The sequence below is a fragment of the Python bivittatus genome, unplaced genomic scaffold, assembly GCF_059951505.1.
Source record: "Python bivittatus isolate LINGU-HERP-01145 unplaced genomic scaffold, Pbiv_v1 ctg000350_np1212, whole genome shotgun sequence".
Taxonomy (NCBI): domain Eukaryota; kingdom Metazoa; phylum Chordata; class Lepidosauria; order Squamata; family Pythonidae; genus Python; species Python bivittatus.
In genome coordinates, this window is record NW_028277074.1 from 13306314 (window position 1) to 13324594 (window position 18281).

Consider the following 18281-nt stretch of genomic DNA (forward strand, 5'->3'; position numbering starts at 1 on the left):
GAGAAGTTCCTAACAAGACCTAGATTAATATGTTATTTATATGCAACTCAAAAATAAAATTGAGTGCAAATCATACAATTATTTATTTCAATTCTCATTTAAAAAGAATCTTAGAATAGGAAGCCATTTCAACATCACTTGTGTCTTGGTCACCTCTCATTCAAACTATTGAAACACACTCTACATGGGATTGCCCTTGAAGACCACTCAGAAGCTATATCTGGTCCCGGATGCATCTGCTCAAGTAGTTATGGGCAAAACTCAATTTGCTTATGTAACACCTCTGCTTTGACAGCTCCACTGTCTGTTTCTGAATGCAATTCAAGATACTGTTTTTCACCTCTAAAGCTTTTCAGGGCTGGGTATTTGGGGGATTGCCTTCTTCTAACTGGTTCTACACATTCAATAATAGCAGGTAGAGGCTGCTTCCTCCAGGCTTCTTCACTCAGGGAATATCACCTGTAGGGACCTCAGACACAGGGCTTTTTGTCACTGCCTCATTCTATGCAACAGTATTCCTCTTAAGATCTGTATTTTCCCAACCCTGCAGGTTTCAGAACTGTTATTAAGGCCTGTCTTTTCCAGGGATAGGTATGTGATTAATGTTGTTCTATCTTGGATTTTGGCTTTTATCTATATAGAATTGTATTGTATTGTTCAGAGAGAAAGGTAGCTTGATGTCTAAGCATTTAGCTCAGTTGAGGCAAGTTCTAAAGTACGCAAGTGTAAAAAGATTTTAACTGCTATATTTAGGAACTGTCCTGTTTCTTTTCCTCTCTTCCACATGTCCCAGCCAGTCCCACCCTATATCTGCCAAGAAGCAAATGAACAAGAATCAGATTCACTTTGGATGATTCTCCACTCCCCAGGCATCCTTACATTTATGCAGGATAATTCTGCCTCTGGTTGATGGGCAGAAAAGGTGGGCAGCTGGCCAGGTAGACATTACTATGACTCCTAAGTCCCAATTGTGATGCATTTTTTAGCTAATTCAGTGAAGAGAGGGCTGAACTTTGGGTATAAGCTAGACAATAGCTGCCTTTGCAGAATGGTTTCTGGGAATGCCCTCAATATTTGGATAAAAAGATGTGACCTTTATGGATGATATTTTGCAATCATACCAACAGGGACTCAAAAAGTAGAACTCCTGAGTTTTTCCTTTATTGCTTTTTTCTTGCATGTCTCAGAAAATGGTGGGCCTTTGAATCTGATTTTAAATAAACTCTGCAAGTAATTTAGGCTTGAACCCCCACCCTTCCTTCCTTCCTTCCTTCCTTCCTTCCTTCCTTCCTTCCTTCCTTCCTTCCTTCCTTCCTTCCTTCCTTCCTTCCTTCCTTCCTTCCTTCCTCCCTCTCTCTTTCTCTCTTTCTCTCTTTCTCTCTTTCTCTCTTTCTCTCTCTCTCATTCCCCACCAAGGGATGCCGCTTCCAGAGAGGATGAAGATTTTGTTCAGAGAAGGTGTCTGTGTTTGCATACATGTGTTTGTGTTTTGCAAGAAGGGAAGTTTATAACACCCAGTTCTAGAGTGCTGATAAATACAAATTTCTCATGTTTTGCTGAACAGGCATTTGAACAGGGCAAACCCGGCAACTGCACTCCCCTGAGCATGAGCTCATTGTAAGCACTGTGTATTCAACTGGCATCCTGCCTTTTTGCCCCTTTCCTTTGGCAAGTTTTTGCAATCCTCATTTATGAAATCAGCACAATGATTTCATTGTTGTTTTTGCACAGGGGCTGGTTTGTCTTGCTTCTAGTGCTTCACAGAGAGTTATCACAAGAATTGCTTGGGTGTTTTTCTGTGTGATTGGAATTCTGAGAGAAATAGCAAAAATACAGCAGACTTTCTGGTTCTTAAGCCTAGACCTATCAGTACCCAGGAAGCTATCAATCCTGAGTTTGGAAATGAAGTTAACTGACTTGTTCACAAAATAATGACCATAAGGCATGTTTAGGCTACTTAGGACATAGCCTAATAAGATCAAATGATTGATTTGTGCCATGTGATTTGAGTCACAATGTGTTGTGATGGGTGACATTTTTTTTCCCAAACAGATGCATAGCATATTTATTTCAGTGCTTTTATTTTCATTTTTAATCTGAAATCCTTGTAATTGTCTGACTAATTGGATTGCTTTTAAGGGCTTTTCCATTCATGTCACAATACTCCTAAAAACAAATGAAGGCCTAAGAATGTTATGATTAACTTTGGACCACATTTAATCTTAATTAAGTGATAAAGTAACGTAAATACCTCTTGTCTGATTCTTATTCAGTATAAATTTTGATTATCAGTATGACATTAGTTACACAGGGGTTGCTCTTAAGAAATGCAAGCTTGTTTTTCCTTAAACAGAGTAGTTCAAGCTCTATCAAACTGATAGAATAAGTCAGTTTTCTAGTGAGTACTTAAAAACAAAATGTTAATTCTTCTGGCACTAAAAAAATTCCTCATCATTTCTATATAGCATCACAAATTATTTAGTGTCATAAACCACATGCTTAGAAGTTGATATAGTGAGCAGATTTCCAGTTGGTAACAGTGTCTATTTCAGGGTCTCTGGTACTTTTCCAGGAATAGTTAAGTGAAAATGTGAGGCACCATTTGTTTTTTAAGGGGGCCATGTAGATGTGCTTATGGTAATGAAAGGTAATGCCAATTCAGCAAATCAGCTGTTTGCAATGTTTGTTACTGTGCAACTTGAATATTTCTAATTTCTAATCCAAATTAATTTTCACTTGAAGATAGAGGGCAAAAACAATTCAGGTCAGTGTGTAGTATTGTGCACACCTTTCTGTGCCTTGAGTTTTCTTTATTTCTCTTTCAAAAAGCAACTTAACTATGTTCAGTATGAAAAAAATATATTTTAAGTTAAACATTATTAATAAAGAAGTAATAGTTACATTGTCTACAGACATACATGCAAGTTCTGTAAAGACGGCATATTTCCAATGGTTCATTGTGTGCTATCAAATATGGAATTTATTATATTGTTTTTGGTTTGTTAGAAAGCATTCACAGTCACTGCCAAGTGAAAAAATCATGCACATTTCACAAATATAAATCCTTAACTAGAATGTTAACAAAGTTTTTAATTATCTTGGTGCTTCAATCTTTCTCTGCATATTGAGATTAAAATACAGGTAATGGTTAAGGCATCAGGCTAGAAACCAGGAAACTTTGAGTTCTAGTGCTGCCTTACATAGAAAACCAGCTGGGTGACCTTGGGCCAGTCACTCTCTGTCAGCAGTAAGAAGCAGGCAATGACAAACCACTTCCAAAATATTGCCAAGATAACTGGAGAAACTAGTCAAGGCAGTCACCAGGAGTCAAAAAACTGATTTGAAGGCACCAAAAAACCAAAAAAACAAAAAAGTCCTTGTTTAGCAGCTGCCTCGTTAAGTGACTGTTCATAAATATGATAGTAATAAACAGTAGTAAACGGTAGTAAAAAAAAAATCATTTTCCCACCAATGTGCGCTCTTACGCCAAATTTCTGTGGCTGACAACAGTGCATGCTGGAATGGGAGTAATGGTGGCATTGTTGCTCATTTATCTGAATGAGACACCAGCAACCAACAATCTTCACAGGTCTTGCTCTCTCTCTCTGTCACGTGGTTCGCTTAGCAACCATGTCGCGTAGTGATCATTTGCAGTTGATAAACGAGAATTACCTTTAAGATGCCGTTAGTTCTATTGCTTTAGTGGAAAAAAATGTTTCATAAACAAGGAGTGCTTGCTTTTGTAAACATATAAATTAGTATAGTAAAAGTTACCATAGTTTTAGGCTACAATGTTATGCATGATTTCCTGGAAGTTGCATAGGATTGCAGCATTCATCTCATTGCTAAATAGCATATCTTTCATTTTTGTACCATATAAAAATATTTTTCCATTATTACTTTTAAGTAAAAGTACACTATTCCTTTTACATTTAATTGTTGAAAAAGTTAGTTAAGTATGTCCTGCCAAAGAGCTCAGGAGGGGCATCAGGATGACATGATCTTGTGACATAATTTTTTAATTATCTCTTTATACAGAACTGTTTCATGCTATATTTCTTAATTCTATTATAGTGATATGAAAAATAAATGGAAAAAACCAGATGAAGAATTTGATCATATAAGAACTGAATAAGGTAATCAAATATTAAATGTATCTTTGTATAGCTTCATACATACTATTTTAGTAGCCTTTCAATGCAAACCTTTAACTAATCATATAAGTACAGCGTATAAGCTTACTTTGCCCTAAAAATCTTATTTAAATATTTTGGATTCATTATCTGAAATAAAGATTTGTCAGTGAAGAGAACCAAATTGAATTCCTTATGTAAAGTATGTGAAATAATGTTATTCGTTTACAACAGATGTGTAATACAATGACTTTCTCTGAAGAAATCTTTGTCTATTTACATTTACCTGGGAGTACATTCCATTCCAAGAATCAAATATGATGACATCATAAGTTTTTTACTATAGGTTTGCATGGAAAAATATTCTAGGAAGACAATATAGTATATTGGAATCAAAGAATAAATGTTTTTATAGCAAAGTTTCTGCTAAAACATCATGGTGTAAGTGAGAAATAATGAAGATACTTTTTTATTGGTTAGGTATTGAGATACCAAAAAAAAAAAAAACCTTCAGGGAATGGCCTGTAGGGTTTCAACCTATAATACAATCTATTAAGTGAAACATAGCTTACCTAGCTACTGACACTGGGGCTCATTCTACTTTGTGGGCCCATGATGGGTCATAAGGCATATGCATCTCTTTCTTCTAATGGAAGACAACAGATGGGGATACATAGGTTGATCACTTCACTCCGTCTAATGATCCTATTTAATATAATTTTTTTGAAGAATCCACAACCAAATGTTATTTGCATTTGTTGCTACTGTTTGAATACTGATTTAACAAATCTGAGTAACTGTGTTTTAGTCTCTGAGTTTAAGAGGCTAATCAGAGCTACTGGATATTTATTTGAATACCAAGCATTTTCAGATTGAGAGTTTGATTTTTTATTCTTCAGTAACCTGGTAAATTTGCAGAATATTTTTTTTTAAAGTTTTAATTATGAAATTTGAACTGCCAGTATTTAAACAGCCAAAATTTATCCAGTGTTTGGATAAAGTGTTTGTCAAAATCAAATGATTTTGTCATAATATGCTGGATAAATATATTTTCTAGTTTGGTAGTTTTTCAATATTCAATATGCGTAATGATAACCATCTTATGTTTTGTACAATTTATCAAATATGAATTTAAGATTCATTGTTCCTCATCATAAATGGTTAGCAATGATTTTTTCAAACTTGTTTCCATTGGTGCCAATTGGCATAAACCCGTAGATCCGATCTTGTGGTGAAATATAGTGCACAAGCTCGTTTCTATGGGTCAGTGTCAGTCTGGTGATTTAACAAGATTGTATATACCAAGGTATATCAAGGATCACTATTGATTTATAGGCAACTATTTCAAGCAGAATAAAATTCATTCATTCATTCATTCATTCATTCATTCATTCATTCATTCATTCATTCCAGGACAATGCTTTTAAATTATTTTCACAATGATTTAAAGCAATAACCAAAATCTAACAAGGAAAAACTGAAGTTGGCTTTCTTATTAGTACATATGGAATTGCAGTAGCCTGGGAATACAAAATTGGCCATTCCACAGCTGGCAATAAGAAATTGCACAGGTCTGCAAGTCTGTGGATTATCAGATACAATAACTGCAAGTGATTACATCCCAGTGGGATTTATACTCTTGTAAAGTGACGGTGGTTGAGGAAGAGAGAGAGAGAGAGAAAAAGATGGAAGGATGTAGCATATCCACTTACGTGCCAAAAGGTGGGAATATAAAAATACCCATAGATGTTAATAACAGTGGTTTATGCATATATTGTACAATTTAGAATCATCAAATGTACCTAAGTTTAATATGGTAGAGTTCCTGCATAGCCTGAGCAGCATAGCCTGAGCAGCGGTAAAGAAATATTTCAAATAAATAAACATTAAAAAGCTGGTTTGTGGAGACAAAATCTGGACAGACTCCTTGCACACTTAGCCATGTGCTGAAGATACTGTAGATAATCTTTTTTAGCCCAAGGGCAAGCTTGTCTTCTGAAACAAATCATGGGACCTGCTTGACATTACTGAATGGGGTTACCCCCCCACTCTTTCTCTCTCCCTCTCTCTCTCCCTTTCTCACACACATACACACATATCATCGCACACCTTTCTTACAGGTTAACCAGATCTATTATGAGTGAAACAAACTGAACAGACTGAAGCAGAGATATTTTAGATCAACTGCTGCCTGATCATTATATTTAAAAGAAAATACTGATACAAGAGATGAAACCTGAAATTTTCTGCATGCCAGACCATTGATACATACATTTTAACTTTAAAGAAGTTCATTATGGGAAGACATGTGGAAAACACCTCTTTTGCTAGTGGGTAAAGTGGCCCTAAAAAGTTTATTGTTCCTACAAAGCACATTTATGTAAAATGTATATTTTGAATATGATTCATTTGAATTAGTGCAACCTCATAATTTGAAGAAGGCATCTTATTGTGTAAAAGTAAACATAGTCAACAGAACAACATGAACAGGACAGATGCCAAATGTTCAGTGACCTTTCCATGTTCAAGTTAAATTTGATAAATTCCTTACTTTTCTAAAAGAGAAGATCAGAAGACATTACAAGCTGTGTGCATCCGGGTTGAGGTAGTAGGTTGTATGGTTTAGAATTACACCCAGGAGTTAACTGTACAACCTTCTAGCTTTCCTTGGAGCACACTTGAATCTTCAAAGAATTCATCATCTTTTTAAGGTAGCAAAACAAGCTTTGTGTAGTAAATAGAATACTATGAAGTTTCATTGATATTCAAATATTTGATATTACATGACTATTTCATTTATAATGTCATGAATGAAGCTAATGTTTTTGGTCTATAACTATATACCACAGATATTTGAGAAAGACTTACCACTTGTTTTAGTATACAGTATTTGTAATAAGTTTGGAAATAAAGTTTTAGGGACATTTTCTGGGATAAGGCACATACAAAGGATCTCACTTCTGTGTGATACTGTAGTTATATGTACATTTTTACTTTTCTTTAGAATAAATTTTCAAATTTTTTTCCATATAGTACTTTTTTGGTGGTTTTTTAAAAAATATTTTCATGAATCTGCTTATTTTAGTTGAAGAAATACATTAAGACAACAGAATACAAATCTGGGATTATTGACAAAAGTATTGCCAGACCTGGTTTGCAACCCTCTGAGAACTATTTATTCATAAACATTTCCCTAATGGTTGGGATAAAATATTAATGACCCAGAAATTCGGTGTGCCAATTACATGGATGCCTCAATGCCAATTACAATCTTAATATTATTTATCTTTTTCTTTTTTTAATAAAATTGGCCCTGAAGAACTTACAAGATCATATCCTAAATCACATTATTTGAACATTTAAATATTCCCCCAGACACAGGGGAATGATAAGCCTTCCTGTTCAGTCCAGGTTAGGACCCATCCTAATGGACTTCTAGAAGTGAGTAGAAACACAGCTTTTCTGGAGAGCATTTCGGGATGATGTTTGGGCACCACTGTCAGATCCACTGGGTAGACCAGACCAAGAAATCCACTCTACATGAAGGCTAAAACTATTTTCATTGACATTGGCTATAATAACAGAATCTTGCAAGTCTGATTGTGCTGGACCTCCTTCTTCCTCTTATAGCTCAGTGTATTAGGGAGGTATCTGCATGAGCTGCTTCTGAATGCTTTTTTATTGTTTCGGACTTTTATTGTTCTGGTATCTGACAGCTGAGGGGACTATAAGCAAAGCAGTAGTTGAGAATAGAGCCAAAAATGAAGTTGGCTGTTCCTGTGAGGAAAGTTGAATATGGGAAGCAAGTTTTAAGAAACAGTTAAATGACCATGTGTCTTTTTCATAAGTATTTTCTGATTGTTAGTTTGGGCTTGTCTGGAATGTTCATGCTATTTGCAGTTTGGCATAAAACAAAGCTTTGCTTTTACAAATGATATAAAAACAGGACAATGACTATCTTTACTGATTCTGCTGATCTCTTATTTTAATGCCTTGCTGAAATAAAAGAAGTATTGGTCTAACCCTTCTCTCCACTCCCTGGTGGAAAATATAAATACATCTACTTTTTCTATTTTGTCTTAATGTTCTCTTAAACTAATCACCCTAAGGATGATCTAAGGGCATAGGCTGTATGTTAACAGGCCAATTTCTGTTAGTCTCTTCTTCTTTCATTGGAGGTAACAATCTGAAGAATTTTAGGATTTGCAGGCTTTCCAGCACTATTTCAGATAATGTTTTATTATTTTCTGATGCATTTATGAAGAGATCTGAGTTTTATTTTAATTATTTTTCCCCTTTTCTAATGTAGTTTATATCTTTCTTTGGAATACATTAATTTATTCATGGGTTTGAGTCTACAGTAAAGTCTTCCTAGGTAGACTAGGAATGGAAACAGGGTTGGTGTGTATAGTGGAACAAACCTCCACATTAAAATCAATTTGTATATGAAAAACCAAGCATATCACAGGGGGGAAAAAAAAAAGACAATAAAGTATTCTTGAGCTTGACATGGCTTTTTTTTTTTTAATGTCAGAATTTTGGTTATTTTTAATTTCAAAAACTAAAAATTAAAGACATTTAGTCTGGAACCAGCAAATTTCATTTATTCGCTTTTTAATGGTGTTTTTACATACCCGTATGAGCAAAATGCCATTTCCCATATTTTCTGTTTCCCTTTCAAATCTACATGGTCTACATCTGCATAATCTCCCAGATGTAGATTAGTCATATCTTAGCTATGTTATAGTTTATAAGTAATTTTAAGATTGAGCAGATACAGTTGCCCATATCAAACATGATGATAATTTCCTGTTTCTGTAGTCTGTGCCTTCCCTCTAGGAATTCTCGTTAACATTAATGTTTCATTTTCTAAATAATATTGCTTTTGCTCCCCCCCCCCAAATAGATGTGAGGGATGTTGGGATGTGGTTTTCTCCTCCTCCTGATGTTATAAGGACTTAGGGAATTTGTAGGTGTAGTCACTGTTGAGCAATGGATGGGTATCACTACCTTGTCCAAGTCCAAAAGCACCCAAACATTCTATCATTTGGATTTTAATACAGGAGTAACATAAGGAGTATGGATCTGAAAATTAAATTCCAAAGTAGATATGTTTGACAGGGAAAACAGAGTGAACAATTTAATTGGTAATTATATATAGGTGTCAAAAATATAGAATGAGCAGACGAATTTGTGGAAACAGCAAAACTTGTTTAGACTAAGGGATTCTTTAATAAGTAATCAAGTTAATTCCAGAAGGTATTTTAAAGTAGAAATTGGCTACATGTATGAACCTTAATTGGCTACTATTAATGAAATGAGTCTTTTTGTCAAAAATATAATCTGTAAGAAGATAGTATTGGAACAGTTAACAGTAGTTCCTTTCATTACCTGCTAAATTAAGAGGGCATAACAAGTTTGGGGGTGAGGACTACGTGTTCATCATGCTGTGCATTAGGAGATCTACAATAAGTGGGCACAGCCAGGATAAAAATGAAATTTGATTTGAGATAAATTACTTCTAAATTAACTGAATACAATCAATAAATTATTCCCCATACATTTATTAACTTTTATCTTCTGTCACATTAAAAAATGCAGTTTGACAGCAACTCATAGAATGCTCTGGGAGCAGCAAACAAGGCTTTGTGAAGGAGAGGGGAACAGTTTGGGAAATCCTGTGCTAAATCAACTTCTGTTTTTATCACATAAATATGTAAAATGAAGAAGTCAATAATTGTTTGAAAACTGTAGCTCAGTGCTGGAAAATATGATTTGTACATAAGAGATACAAATTCAGTCTATGAACTTGTTGGACCACTGATCTTATTTGGTAAGGTAGCTTTGTTTGCTTTTCAATAGATCATTTCAGATTCAGTGTGAAATTTTGTTTTTGTTTTTGCTTTTTTTTTTAAATTTTCCCCTACCTTAAAAAAATCTACAAATAGAAAACCAGTTCCACAGGAAGAAAAGTGGTTTGCAGAATCTTTCTTAATGTTCTAGGTTTCCAGGGAAGCTTGGTTCATGGAAATTATCAGAGTATATAGAATCTGAGATACGGTAATATCTCGGTTAACGAATGCTTCTGTTCACGAACAATTTGGTTCACAAACAGCAGAGTTCGCAAAATTTTGCTTCCGTTCACAAACTCTGCATTGGGTGACGAACATGACCCCCAGCCATCTTCCCTGCTCTGACACATGGTCGGGGCTTCCTCTACGTGAGATTGCAGTCACAGACACTTACTGTGAAGCTTTTTGGTGTGCTTTTTAGCACATACAGTACATCCATCATGGCTCCAAAGAAAGTGCAGAGCAAGCATGGTGGTAAAAAGAAAGTGCAGAGCAGTAATGAAGGTGACAAGAATGTCCAGAATGGTAATGAAGGTGACAAGAATGTGCAGAGCAAGAATGGTAAGAAGAAGGTTTTGAAGAAAATAACCACTGAATTGAAGGAGGAAATTGTAGAAAGGCATGAGCGTGGTATTCGTGTGACTGATCTGGCCTCAGAGTATAAGATAGTGAAGTCGACAATCTCGACTATTTTGAAGAATAAAGATGGTTAAAAAAAATACATATGGTTCAGAATGGATTAACCTTATTTACATTGAACCTTATGGGAAAATTTGATTTGGTTGGCGACCAAAATCGGTTGCCGACCACGTTCGTAGGGGTCAGAACGGATTAACCTTATTTACATTGAACCTTATGGGGAAATTTGGTTCAGTTTGCGACCAATTCGATTCACGGCCAGAATCATGGACCAAATTAAGTTCGTGAACCGAGGTACCACTGTATATTTAAATAGCAATTTGCAATGTCAACTGGATAAGTCACACTTACTAAGAAGGCTAAGGTTTTTCTTTTTAAAGTTTTACAGAAACACATTGACAAACTAATTTCTAATTTCTAAACTTCCATGCATTCACCTAATAAAATATAGGAACAAGATGCATTAATTTTACTGTGAAAAAGTTATTTCAACTTACAGGCACTATGTTGTTACTGCTTTATAATGTGCTCAGTCATACATTATTTTATAAAAAATTCAATTCTATTCATCAATGTTTTCCATGGTCTCCAGAAAATACACTTTCTTCTTTTCTCATTAGACTGCATGCAAACAGTCTATATTCTGTTTCTGGCCAAGAGAATGTGCTGGATCATATAATTGAGCTTCTCCAATGGGGTGTGTGGGGGATGAGAAATTATCTAGCAATTTTTGGATGAGAATTACCATTAATTCTCTCATATATATATATATATATATATATATATATATATATATTCATTCATTCATTCATTCATTCATTCATTCATTCATTCATTCATTCCTTTGAGACTTGGATGACTCACTCTGCAGGGCAGTATCAGCAACAGTGCTTGTAGTAACACTACCATTTTGCTCCACAATGCTGCAGACTTATCATTCTTGAGAAGTTAATAAAATGAAATGTTGTGAATTAATTGAAAAAGAAACATCTTATAAATTGCTAAACTGTTTGTAAGAAACATCTTAAAAATTTGCTAAACTGTTCAGTTGCTATTAAGCTACTAAATATGATAGGTATGTAAGAGCAGTAAATTTTTGTCTGCCTCTCCATAGCCCCATGCAAGAATTTAATTACTCCACAGAAGTTTCTTGGAGACAACTCAGCAACATTAGTCTCTTTCTGCGAAATAACCTTTTATTGTTATACTTCACTCTTAATGTGCTTAGAATTTACTAAGTAGTAATTTTGATTTGATTTGATTCTTGTGAAGTTTGAAGATAATTTCTCTCCCCCCCCACATTCTCTTGGCCATTTTTTCTTATACACTTCGTTCCATCACTCCAAATAGTCTAAATTTTGTCTGTTTTAGACTCCTAGCTGTTCTTGCTGCCAGATCCTGGGGAAAAAAACAAAAAACAAAAAACCAACCCTCATGGGAGAAGTCCCTTCATGATGGTCTTTTTTTTTTTCTTTTGAATTCAATTATGTATATAAGTTGTGGAGATAATTGTCTCAGCAGTGGCAGCAGATGGATGACCTTGTCTGGGCTCAGAAGCTAGCAGTTTCAAGACTAGTTAGCACCTGAATGGAAGACCTCCAAGGCATACCAGGTTTGTATAGAAGACTGAGAAATCACCACCTACAAACTCAGGCCACATTGCAAAATGATGCATCAAACAGCAGTCCTTGCAAGCAGTCCCAAAGGGTGTCCCAATTAATGATACCAAATGCCACTACGTAGGCTAAAAGAATCAAGCATCTTCCATCAGACCAACCAATGCTATTTCCATCCCACTCCATGCTTGATTCCTAACTAGAGTGGATCCAAATAATCTGCTTCCTCTAAGATCCTCTGCAGCTGATGCCTCACCAGCCTTTAAAAAAAAAATTACTTAAAGAAGGAAGGTTGGAGACTGGAAAGATATAGGCTAATGTGTCTGGATCAAGAGACAGACTTTTCAAGAGGCAATACTCCATTGCTTTTTTCAAGGTAGGTTGCATCTCATTTATCTCTCAGGAAGATATTATGCACCTACTAAGTCCAGCTTCACATATCCCATTGATGCCTCCATCAATGCATGCAAACTTTTTGTGTTTATGTAAACACATGAACAGTTACCCATTTACTCCAGACACAATATTGGGGTATGGGAAAGAACATGTTTCTTATCTAGAGCAGATCAGCGAAAGCAAATTCTTTTCTTGTTTTTCATCTGTATCAGATTGGAGATTACCCTTTCCCATGATCTAACACCAAAAGAATCTCAGCACTGGGAAAATATGTTATATTCAATATGTTTGTATTACTTAGCAAAGAGATACTTACATGCTAGAGAAGCTGTTATAAATTTAATGTTTCCCATGTAATACATGAAATAACATAATTCTATATCTTGGCTTTCTGGATTTTTTTAGTCCCTTAGTTCTCCAGAGATGTCCCAACATTATTCAGTTATGAATAATGAATTTCTCCTTTCCTAATGGCATGACAGCTTTTTGGATTGAGATACACCATTTAATCCAAGCAAGAAATAATTTAAATAGGATTCAAGTCAGAAGAAGATGTCAAGTTATAGTAGGGTCCAAGCTGTCAAACAGACATTGTTCTACCACCTAACATCTTCAGATTAGGATTTTAAAGTTCTGGCAAAATGCAGATCTGAGGACCTTTAGTTGTGAACAGATTCTTAATCTTTACCCACAAGGAGGCCTACTTTTGGTTTCTTGTACAGATACTTTGATTTTTCTGCCAGAAACAAAATGTGTAAATCAATAAAATACTATTACCCTTTGATATTTTTTGCAGTGATGGCAAGGAATGTTTTTATTATGAAAATAATAGAAATGAAAATGTTTCTATTTTTGAAATAATGGCATGACAGCTTTTTGGATTGAGACACACCATTTAATCCAAGCAAGAAATTGACTGAACAAAGATATGTTCAGCCACTTACTACTCTTTATCCACTGAAGTGGAGAGAACAGTTTCTGAATTTTAAAGGAAGGATCAAGAGATCTCATAATATATAAGATACACATACAAACACATATTATATACATTGGATAATATCACTTTGACCCCTAACAGTTTATGCACGTATTTCTTTTTTCCAATTATTCCAGTTGTTCTAACAGTGTTAAATATAAGCTATGAAATATAACAGCATTTAGTGATCTGGTTGAAACTGAAATCCTCCACATACTTATTTAAGAATGACTTTTATTAACCCAAACAGAACTTACTTCTGAACAGATGTGGATTGATTTGTATATAAAGGCCACTTGGTTAGAATACCACAAGGCAATTCAGAACTTGACATTGTCAAGAATCACAAAACTGGGGAAACTGGGTACTAATTTGAGGCAGTATGCCAAAATACTAATTGCTGGGGAGTGCTGTTGGGAAAGTTATATATTCTGCTTGTGTGGTTTTCATTTGGACTTAAGAAGCAGAATGATAGATATGACAGGTTTTCAGTATTATCAGAAAGACTGTCCTTAAGATTTGATTGGCCCACAAATTATTGGCATAATTATAATTTGGAAATATCTATAATCTAAAATGATTTAAAATACTATATAATTCTCAGAATATGAGAGGGCTTCCAAATCTTGTAAGGAACCATAGTAATAGTAAATATTATTTATACATTAGGGTTTTTGTAAAGCAACAATATGTTGATAGCATATAAATGTAGCACTTTCCTTAAGTGTGAGATTATTTATTTATTTATTTATTTATTTATTTATTTATTTATTACATTTGTATGCCGCCCATCTTCCCCCAACGGGTGACTCTGGGCAGCTCACAGTTAAAATCAAAAACCCCATCAACAATTAAAATATCCCATAAATAATTAAAATAAATTAATCTATTAAAAATCAAGTATAAAAAACAAACTCTGTACATAAACACTAAAAACATTCAAGATGACAAGAGGGCAAGGTCAATCATCACACAAGCCACCTCCATTGGTGCAAGCCCCCATCCGGCCCCTAGGCCTTCTGGCATAGCCAGGATTTCACCCCTTTCCTGAAGGCCATGAGAGTGGGGGCACTCACGCACATTATATTATTACCTACCATAGTAAAAGCCATGTTTCTGTTCATTTTTACTTTAAAGTAAATCACATTGTCTTAAATTGTGTAATTAAGTTAGCATAAGTTTCCAACACAAGGAATATTAAACTTCAGTCTTCATAAAGGCAATGAATCTGAAGCACTCCTATTTGTATCATAAGATAATTATTTACAAAGTGTGGACAACTTTGAAACATAGCTGGTGGAGACCTAATGGCAGGGCTGTGTCAAAACATGTCATCCTGCTTTCTCTTACTAAAAAAAAAAAAAAAAAAAGTGGAGAAGCTTCTGGTGAGGAATGGCGAACTGATGTTCCACGGTTAGTGGGAGACATTATGGCCAAAAAGGCAGCTGGATGCTAGAACTGTACCACCAAAAATCTCTCCAAAGAAAGGACAGATTGAAATCTCTGAAACTCCGTACAGCTATTTTTTGTGTGACTAAATGGCAGAAACTGATGTTTTTGCGGTCACTTGCAACAGCTGGGAGTTGCAGGATTCCATCGAGTTCAGAGTTTTATGGACTTAAGTTAAACCAAACCTCACTTTTTAAATTATTTTGGAGTTGTTGTTGTTGTTTTACTGCTTGTTAAAGATTAAAAACCTTCAGAACCACAAGTCTGATCATATTCGCTGGGTGAGTTTTCCTTCAAACTTTAAGTAAGGAAATTACAAGTTTAAAGCTTTGTAAGAGAAATATATATGTGCATATGCTATGGATATGGGATGAAGACATGGCTATGAATATACAGCAAAAGAATGATTACAGGGTTGATTTTAGAAAGTTTTAAACAGATTAAGAGTTCAGATTAAAGAAGGACTTTGAAGTTAATTAAAATAATCCTTCCTGTGGGAAATGTCTATATTTATATTTGGAAACCACTGATAAGATGACTTTGAAGTTTGGATACTAGAGGGCACTAGAAGGAAATAAATGTATCAGTGGCCACCTTTAGGGAGAACTATGATGAATGGGCTAAAGACATAAGACATATTCTATTTAATAAAACTGAAATTGATTTAAATATGGAATTTAAAATGATAGCCTATAAGAAAGAGATGGAAAAATGAATTTACAAATGATACTGGATGATGATTTAATAATTACAAAATATGTACAAATATTAAACCAGAACAGGGATGTGGAAAAGTCCTCTATGTTGAATTTACAAAAAGAACTTGTTGAGGCTGTCAAAGATTTTGTGAGAAGAGACTGAAAATTTGAACAGTATCATGGATTTCTTTTCCTGAAATTACAGCAGAGGCTTGATAAAGACACCTATGATTCTGAAAGAAGAGATAAAAAGAGTATGACAAAGCAGATGTTAGGACTTTATGGCGAAAAAGAAGAAAGAATACAAAATTGATTTATATTTAATCAAAGTTAATACAAATGGGTTGCTATTTTTGGAAATGTTTAATAGATTTTTGCTGGCTAGGACTGTTTGATGATGCTCTAAAGATTTTGCTTATTTGAAGAGAGGAAATAGGGGAGATATGTTTAAAGAGATATAAATATAAAAGGAAGGATTCAAATTGGGTTTAGTAGATATAGTTTGTAAAGTTATGTTATTTCTGATAACCCTTAATGGACTTTTGCTGATTAAGATGGAGAGATGAGGTTTTAAAGATTGGTTTATAGACAATGAACATTTTAAAAAATAGGTAGAAGCTGTGAATAGAGGCTAGAAAGCATAGGATTAAGATTTTTTTTTTACAGCTTGACATTAAATTCTGGAATTTCCAGGAAAAAGTGAAGCAAATCAATTTTTTTTACCCGTGAAAGTCTGTTATTTTAGGAGATCTTCTAACTAGTAACTGTGTTTGGTCTTTAAATTATTCTTTATAATGATTGTGGCAGTGTCTAATGGCATCTAAGTTCTTATTTCTGTTAAGAAATTTAAAAATGTATTTTTTACATCGGCCTTGAATCAAGACTATTAACTGTATTTATAATTTTCTTATGATCTGTATAAATTGATTCCTGTTCCTATATGTAGCAGATCTGCTCCATCTTCTGGTTTGCCAAAGCATTTATTTTGTATTTTCTGTTTAGCTCCTGAATCTGGTCAAGGCAACATTGTAATTCGTTTTCTACAATACTGAATGTATGCGTTTTAAAGTTAAAAGGGAGATTATATTTTATAATTTATTTAATAATAAAATTTGATCATCATTATCACTTCTGAGTGATAATGGTCTTTTTGGGTCTATCTCCCGAAAAAAAGTTAAAAAACAATGTTATATTTGATAGGAGAAATGAACAATTGACAGTATCCATAAATGCTTTAAAAAGTAGAGCAATTTCTTTGTATACTTTGATATACATGGGAAAATGGATGGAGAAAGTCAATGGGGAAATTTTAAGATGTGCAATTGATGGTAGAAAGATGGGGTAATGTGTACTCTTTTATGAAGAATGAATATTCCCCCCCCCCCAAAAAAAGCAAAATTGTCTAAGAGTGTCCTTCTGCCCACCTTGTTATATGGAAGTGAGAGTTGGGTTAATATGTCAGGAAAAACAAGTAAATCGAATGCATTGTAAAAGTTAGTGGAGAGTATAATTTTGATATATGGATGTGGTCCAAGCAAGGATGATTTATAAATGGAAATATATGAAAAACTACTTAAGAAATGTATCTGGAAAAAAACAAGGATAGGGTCAAGATTGAAGAGGTATTCAATGAATGGAGTTTGAAACTAGAAGCAAAACTACATTGAAGTGGATTGGTCCTGTAGACAGAATGATTGAGAATTGAATTGCAGAACAAATATATATTATAGATGTGAAGTGACTGAATGGGGAAGAAGGGGAAGACCAAGAAAGTTATAGTTGGGTGAAATTAATGAGATACTCAAAAAGAGAATTAAAAAAATTAATAAAAGTCTGGGTATGAATCAGCATATGGAGCTGGTAGGTATAAGGGTGGTCTGAAGGGATAGAAAGGTATGGAAAGTTGTAGTGAGTGGCTTTTGTATAAACTAGATTTAGTAATATTCATATATTTTTTCTTAAATCTTTCCTCCAATTTTTGTAGCTTACTACCTTTGCCTGGCACTGCTTATCCTGAAACTGAATAGTGTGATGAGTACACATAGATAGATGATAGATGATAGACGATAGACAGACAGACAGACAGACAGACAGACAGACAGACAGATTAACAAGTAAGCACAGTCATAGCCATATCCAAAATAAATATTTATGGTTGTAACTTTGGTTGTCCTTCTGATACTCAACAATCAACAGTTATATGCAAGAGTATAATATATAATCCCTTCCAGATAAACAAGAATATAATGTATTATATTGAAAAATATCATTTAAAAATGTAGAAATAACTTCTTATAAATGTAACATTTATTTTTAGAAATATTTTTCATTCCATTTAAAAATATATATATTTTCCTCTATGTACATATACTCTGATATTTTAACCTCGTTACAGCATGTGACTCAAGCCGGATAATGTTTTCCTGTTTTCCTTTTATCTTTTTATAGCTATTCCAACATATGCATGAAACACAGAGATGGAAATAATCACAACTCTACTTTTTTATTTGAAAAATTGTCCA

At 34.2% G+C, this 18281-nt stretch overlaps 1 long non-coding RNA gene across 10 annotated transcripts in view; it reads left to right on the plus strand.

Annotated features, from left to right (window-relative positions):
- The window catches only part of LOC112541239 (uncharacterized), a 260594-nt gene that overhangs the window by 151089 nt on the left and 91224 nt on the right, over nucleotides 1–18281 (plus strand). For 9 of the 10 annotated variants that reach the window (XR_015796776.1, XR_015796778.1, XR_015796777.1 and 6 more), the window contains one exon: nucleotides 4075–4136. The exons of the other annotated variant lie outside the window; for it this stretch is intronic. This is a non-coding gene — a long non-coding RNA (uncharacterized LOC112541239). The remainder of the gene's footprint in view (nucleotides 1–4074; nucleotides 4137–18281) is intronic. 10 annotated transcript variants of the gene reach the window in all.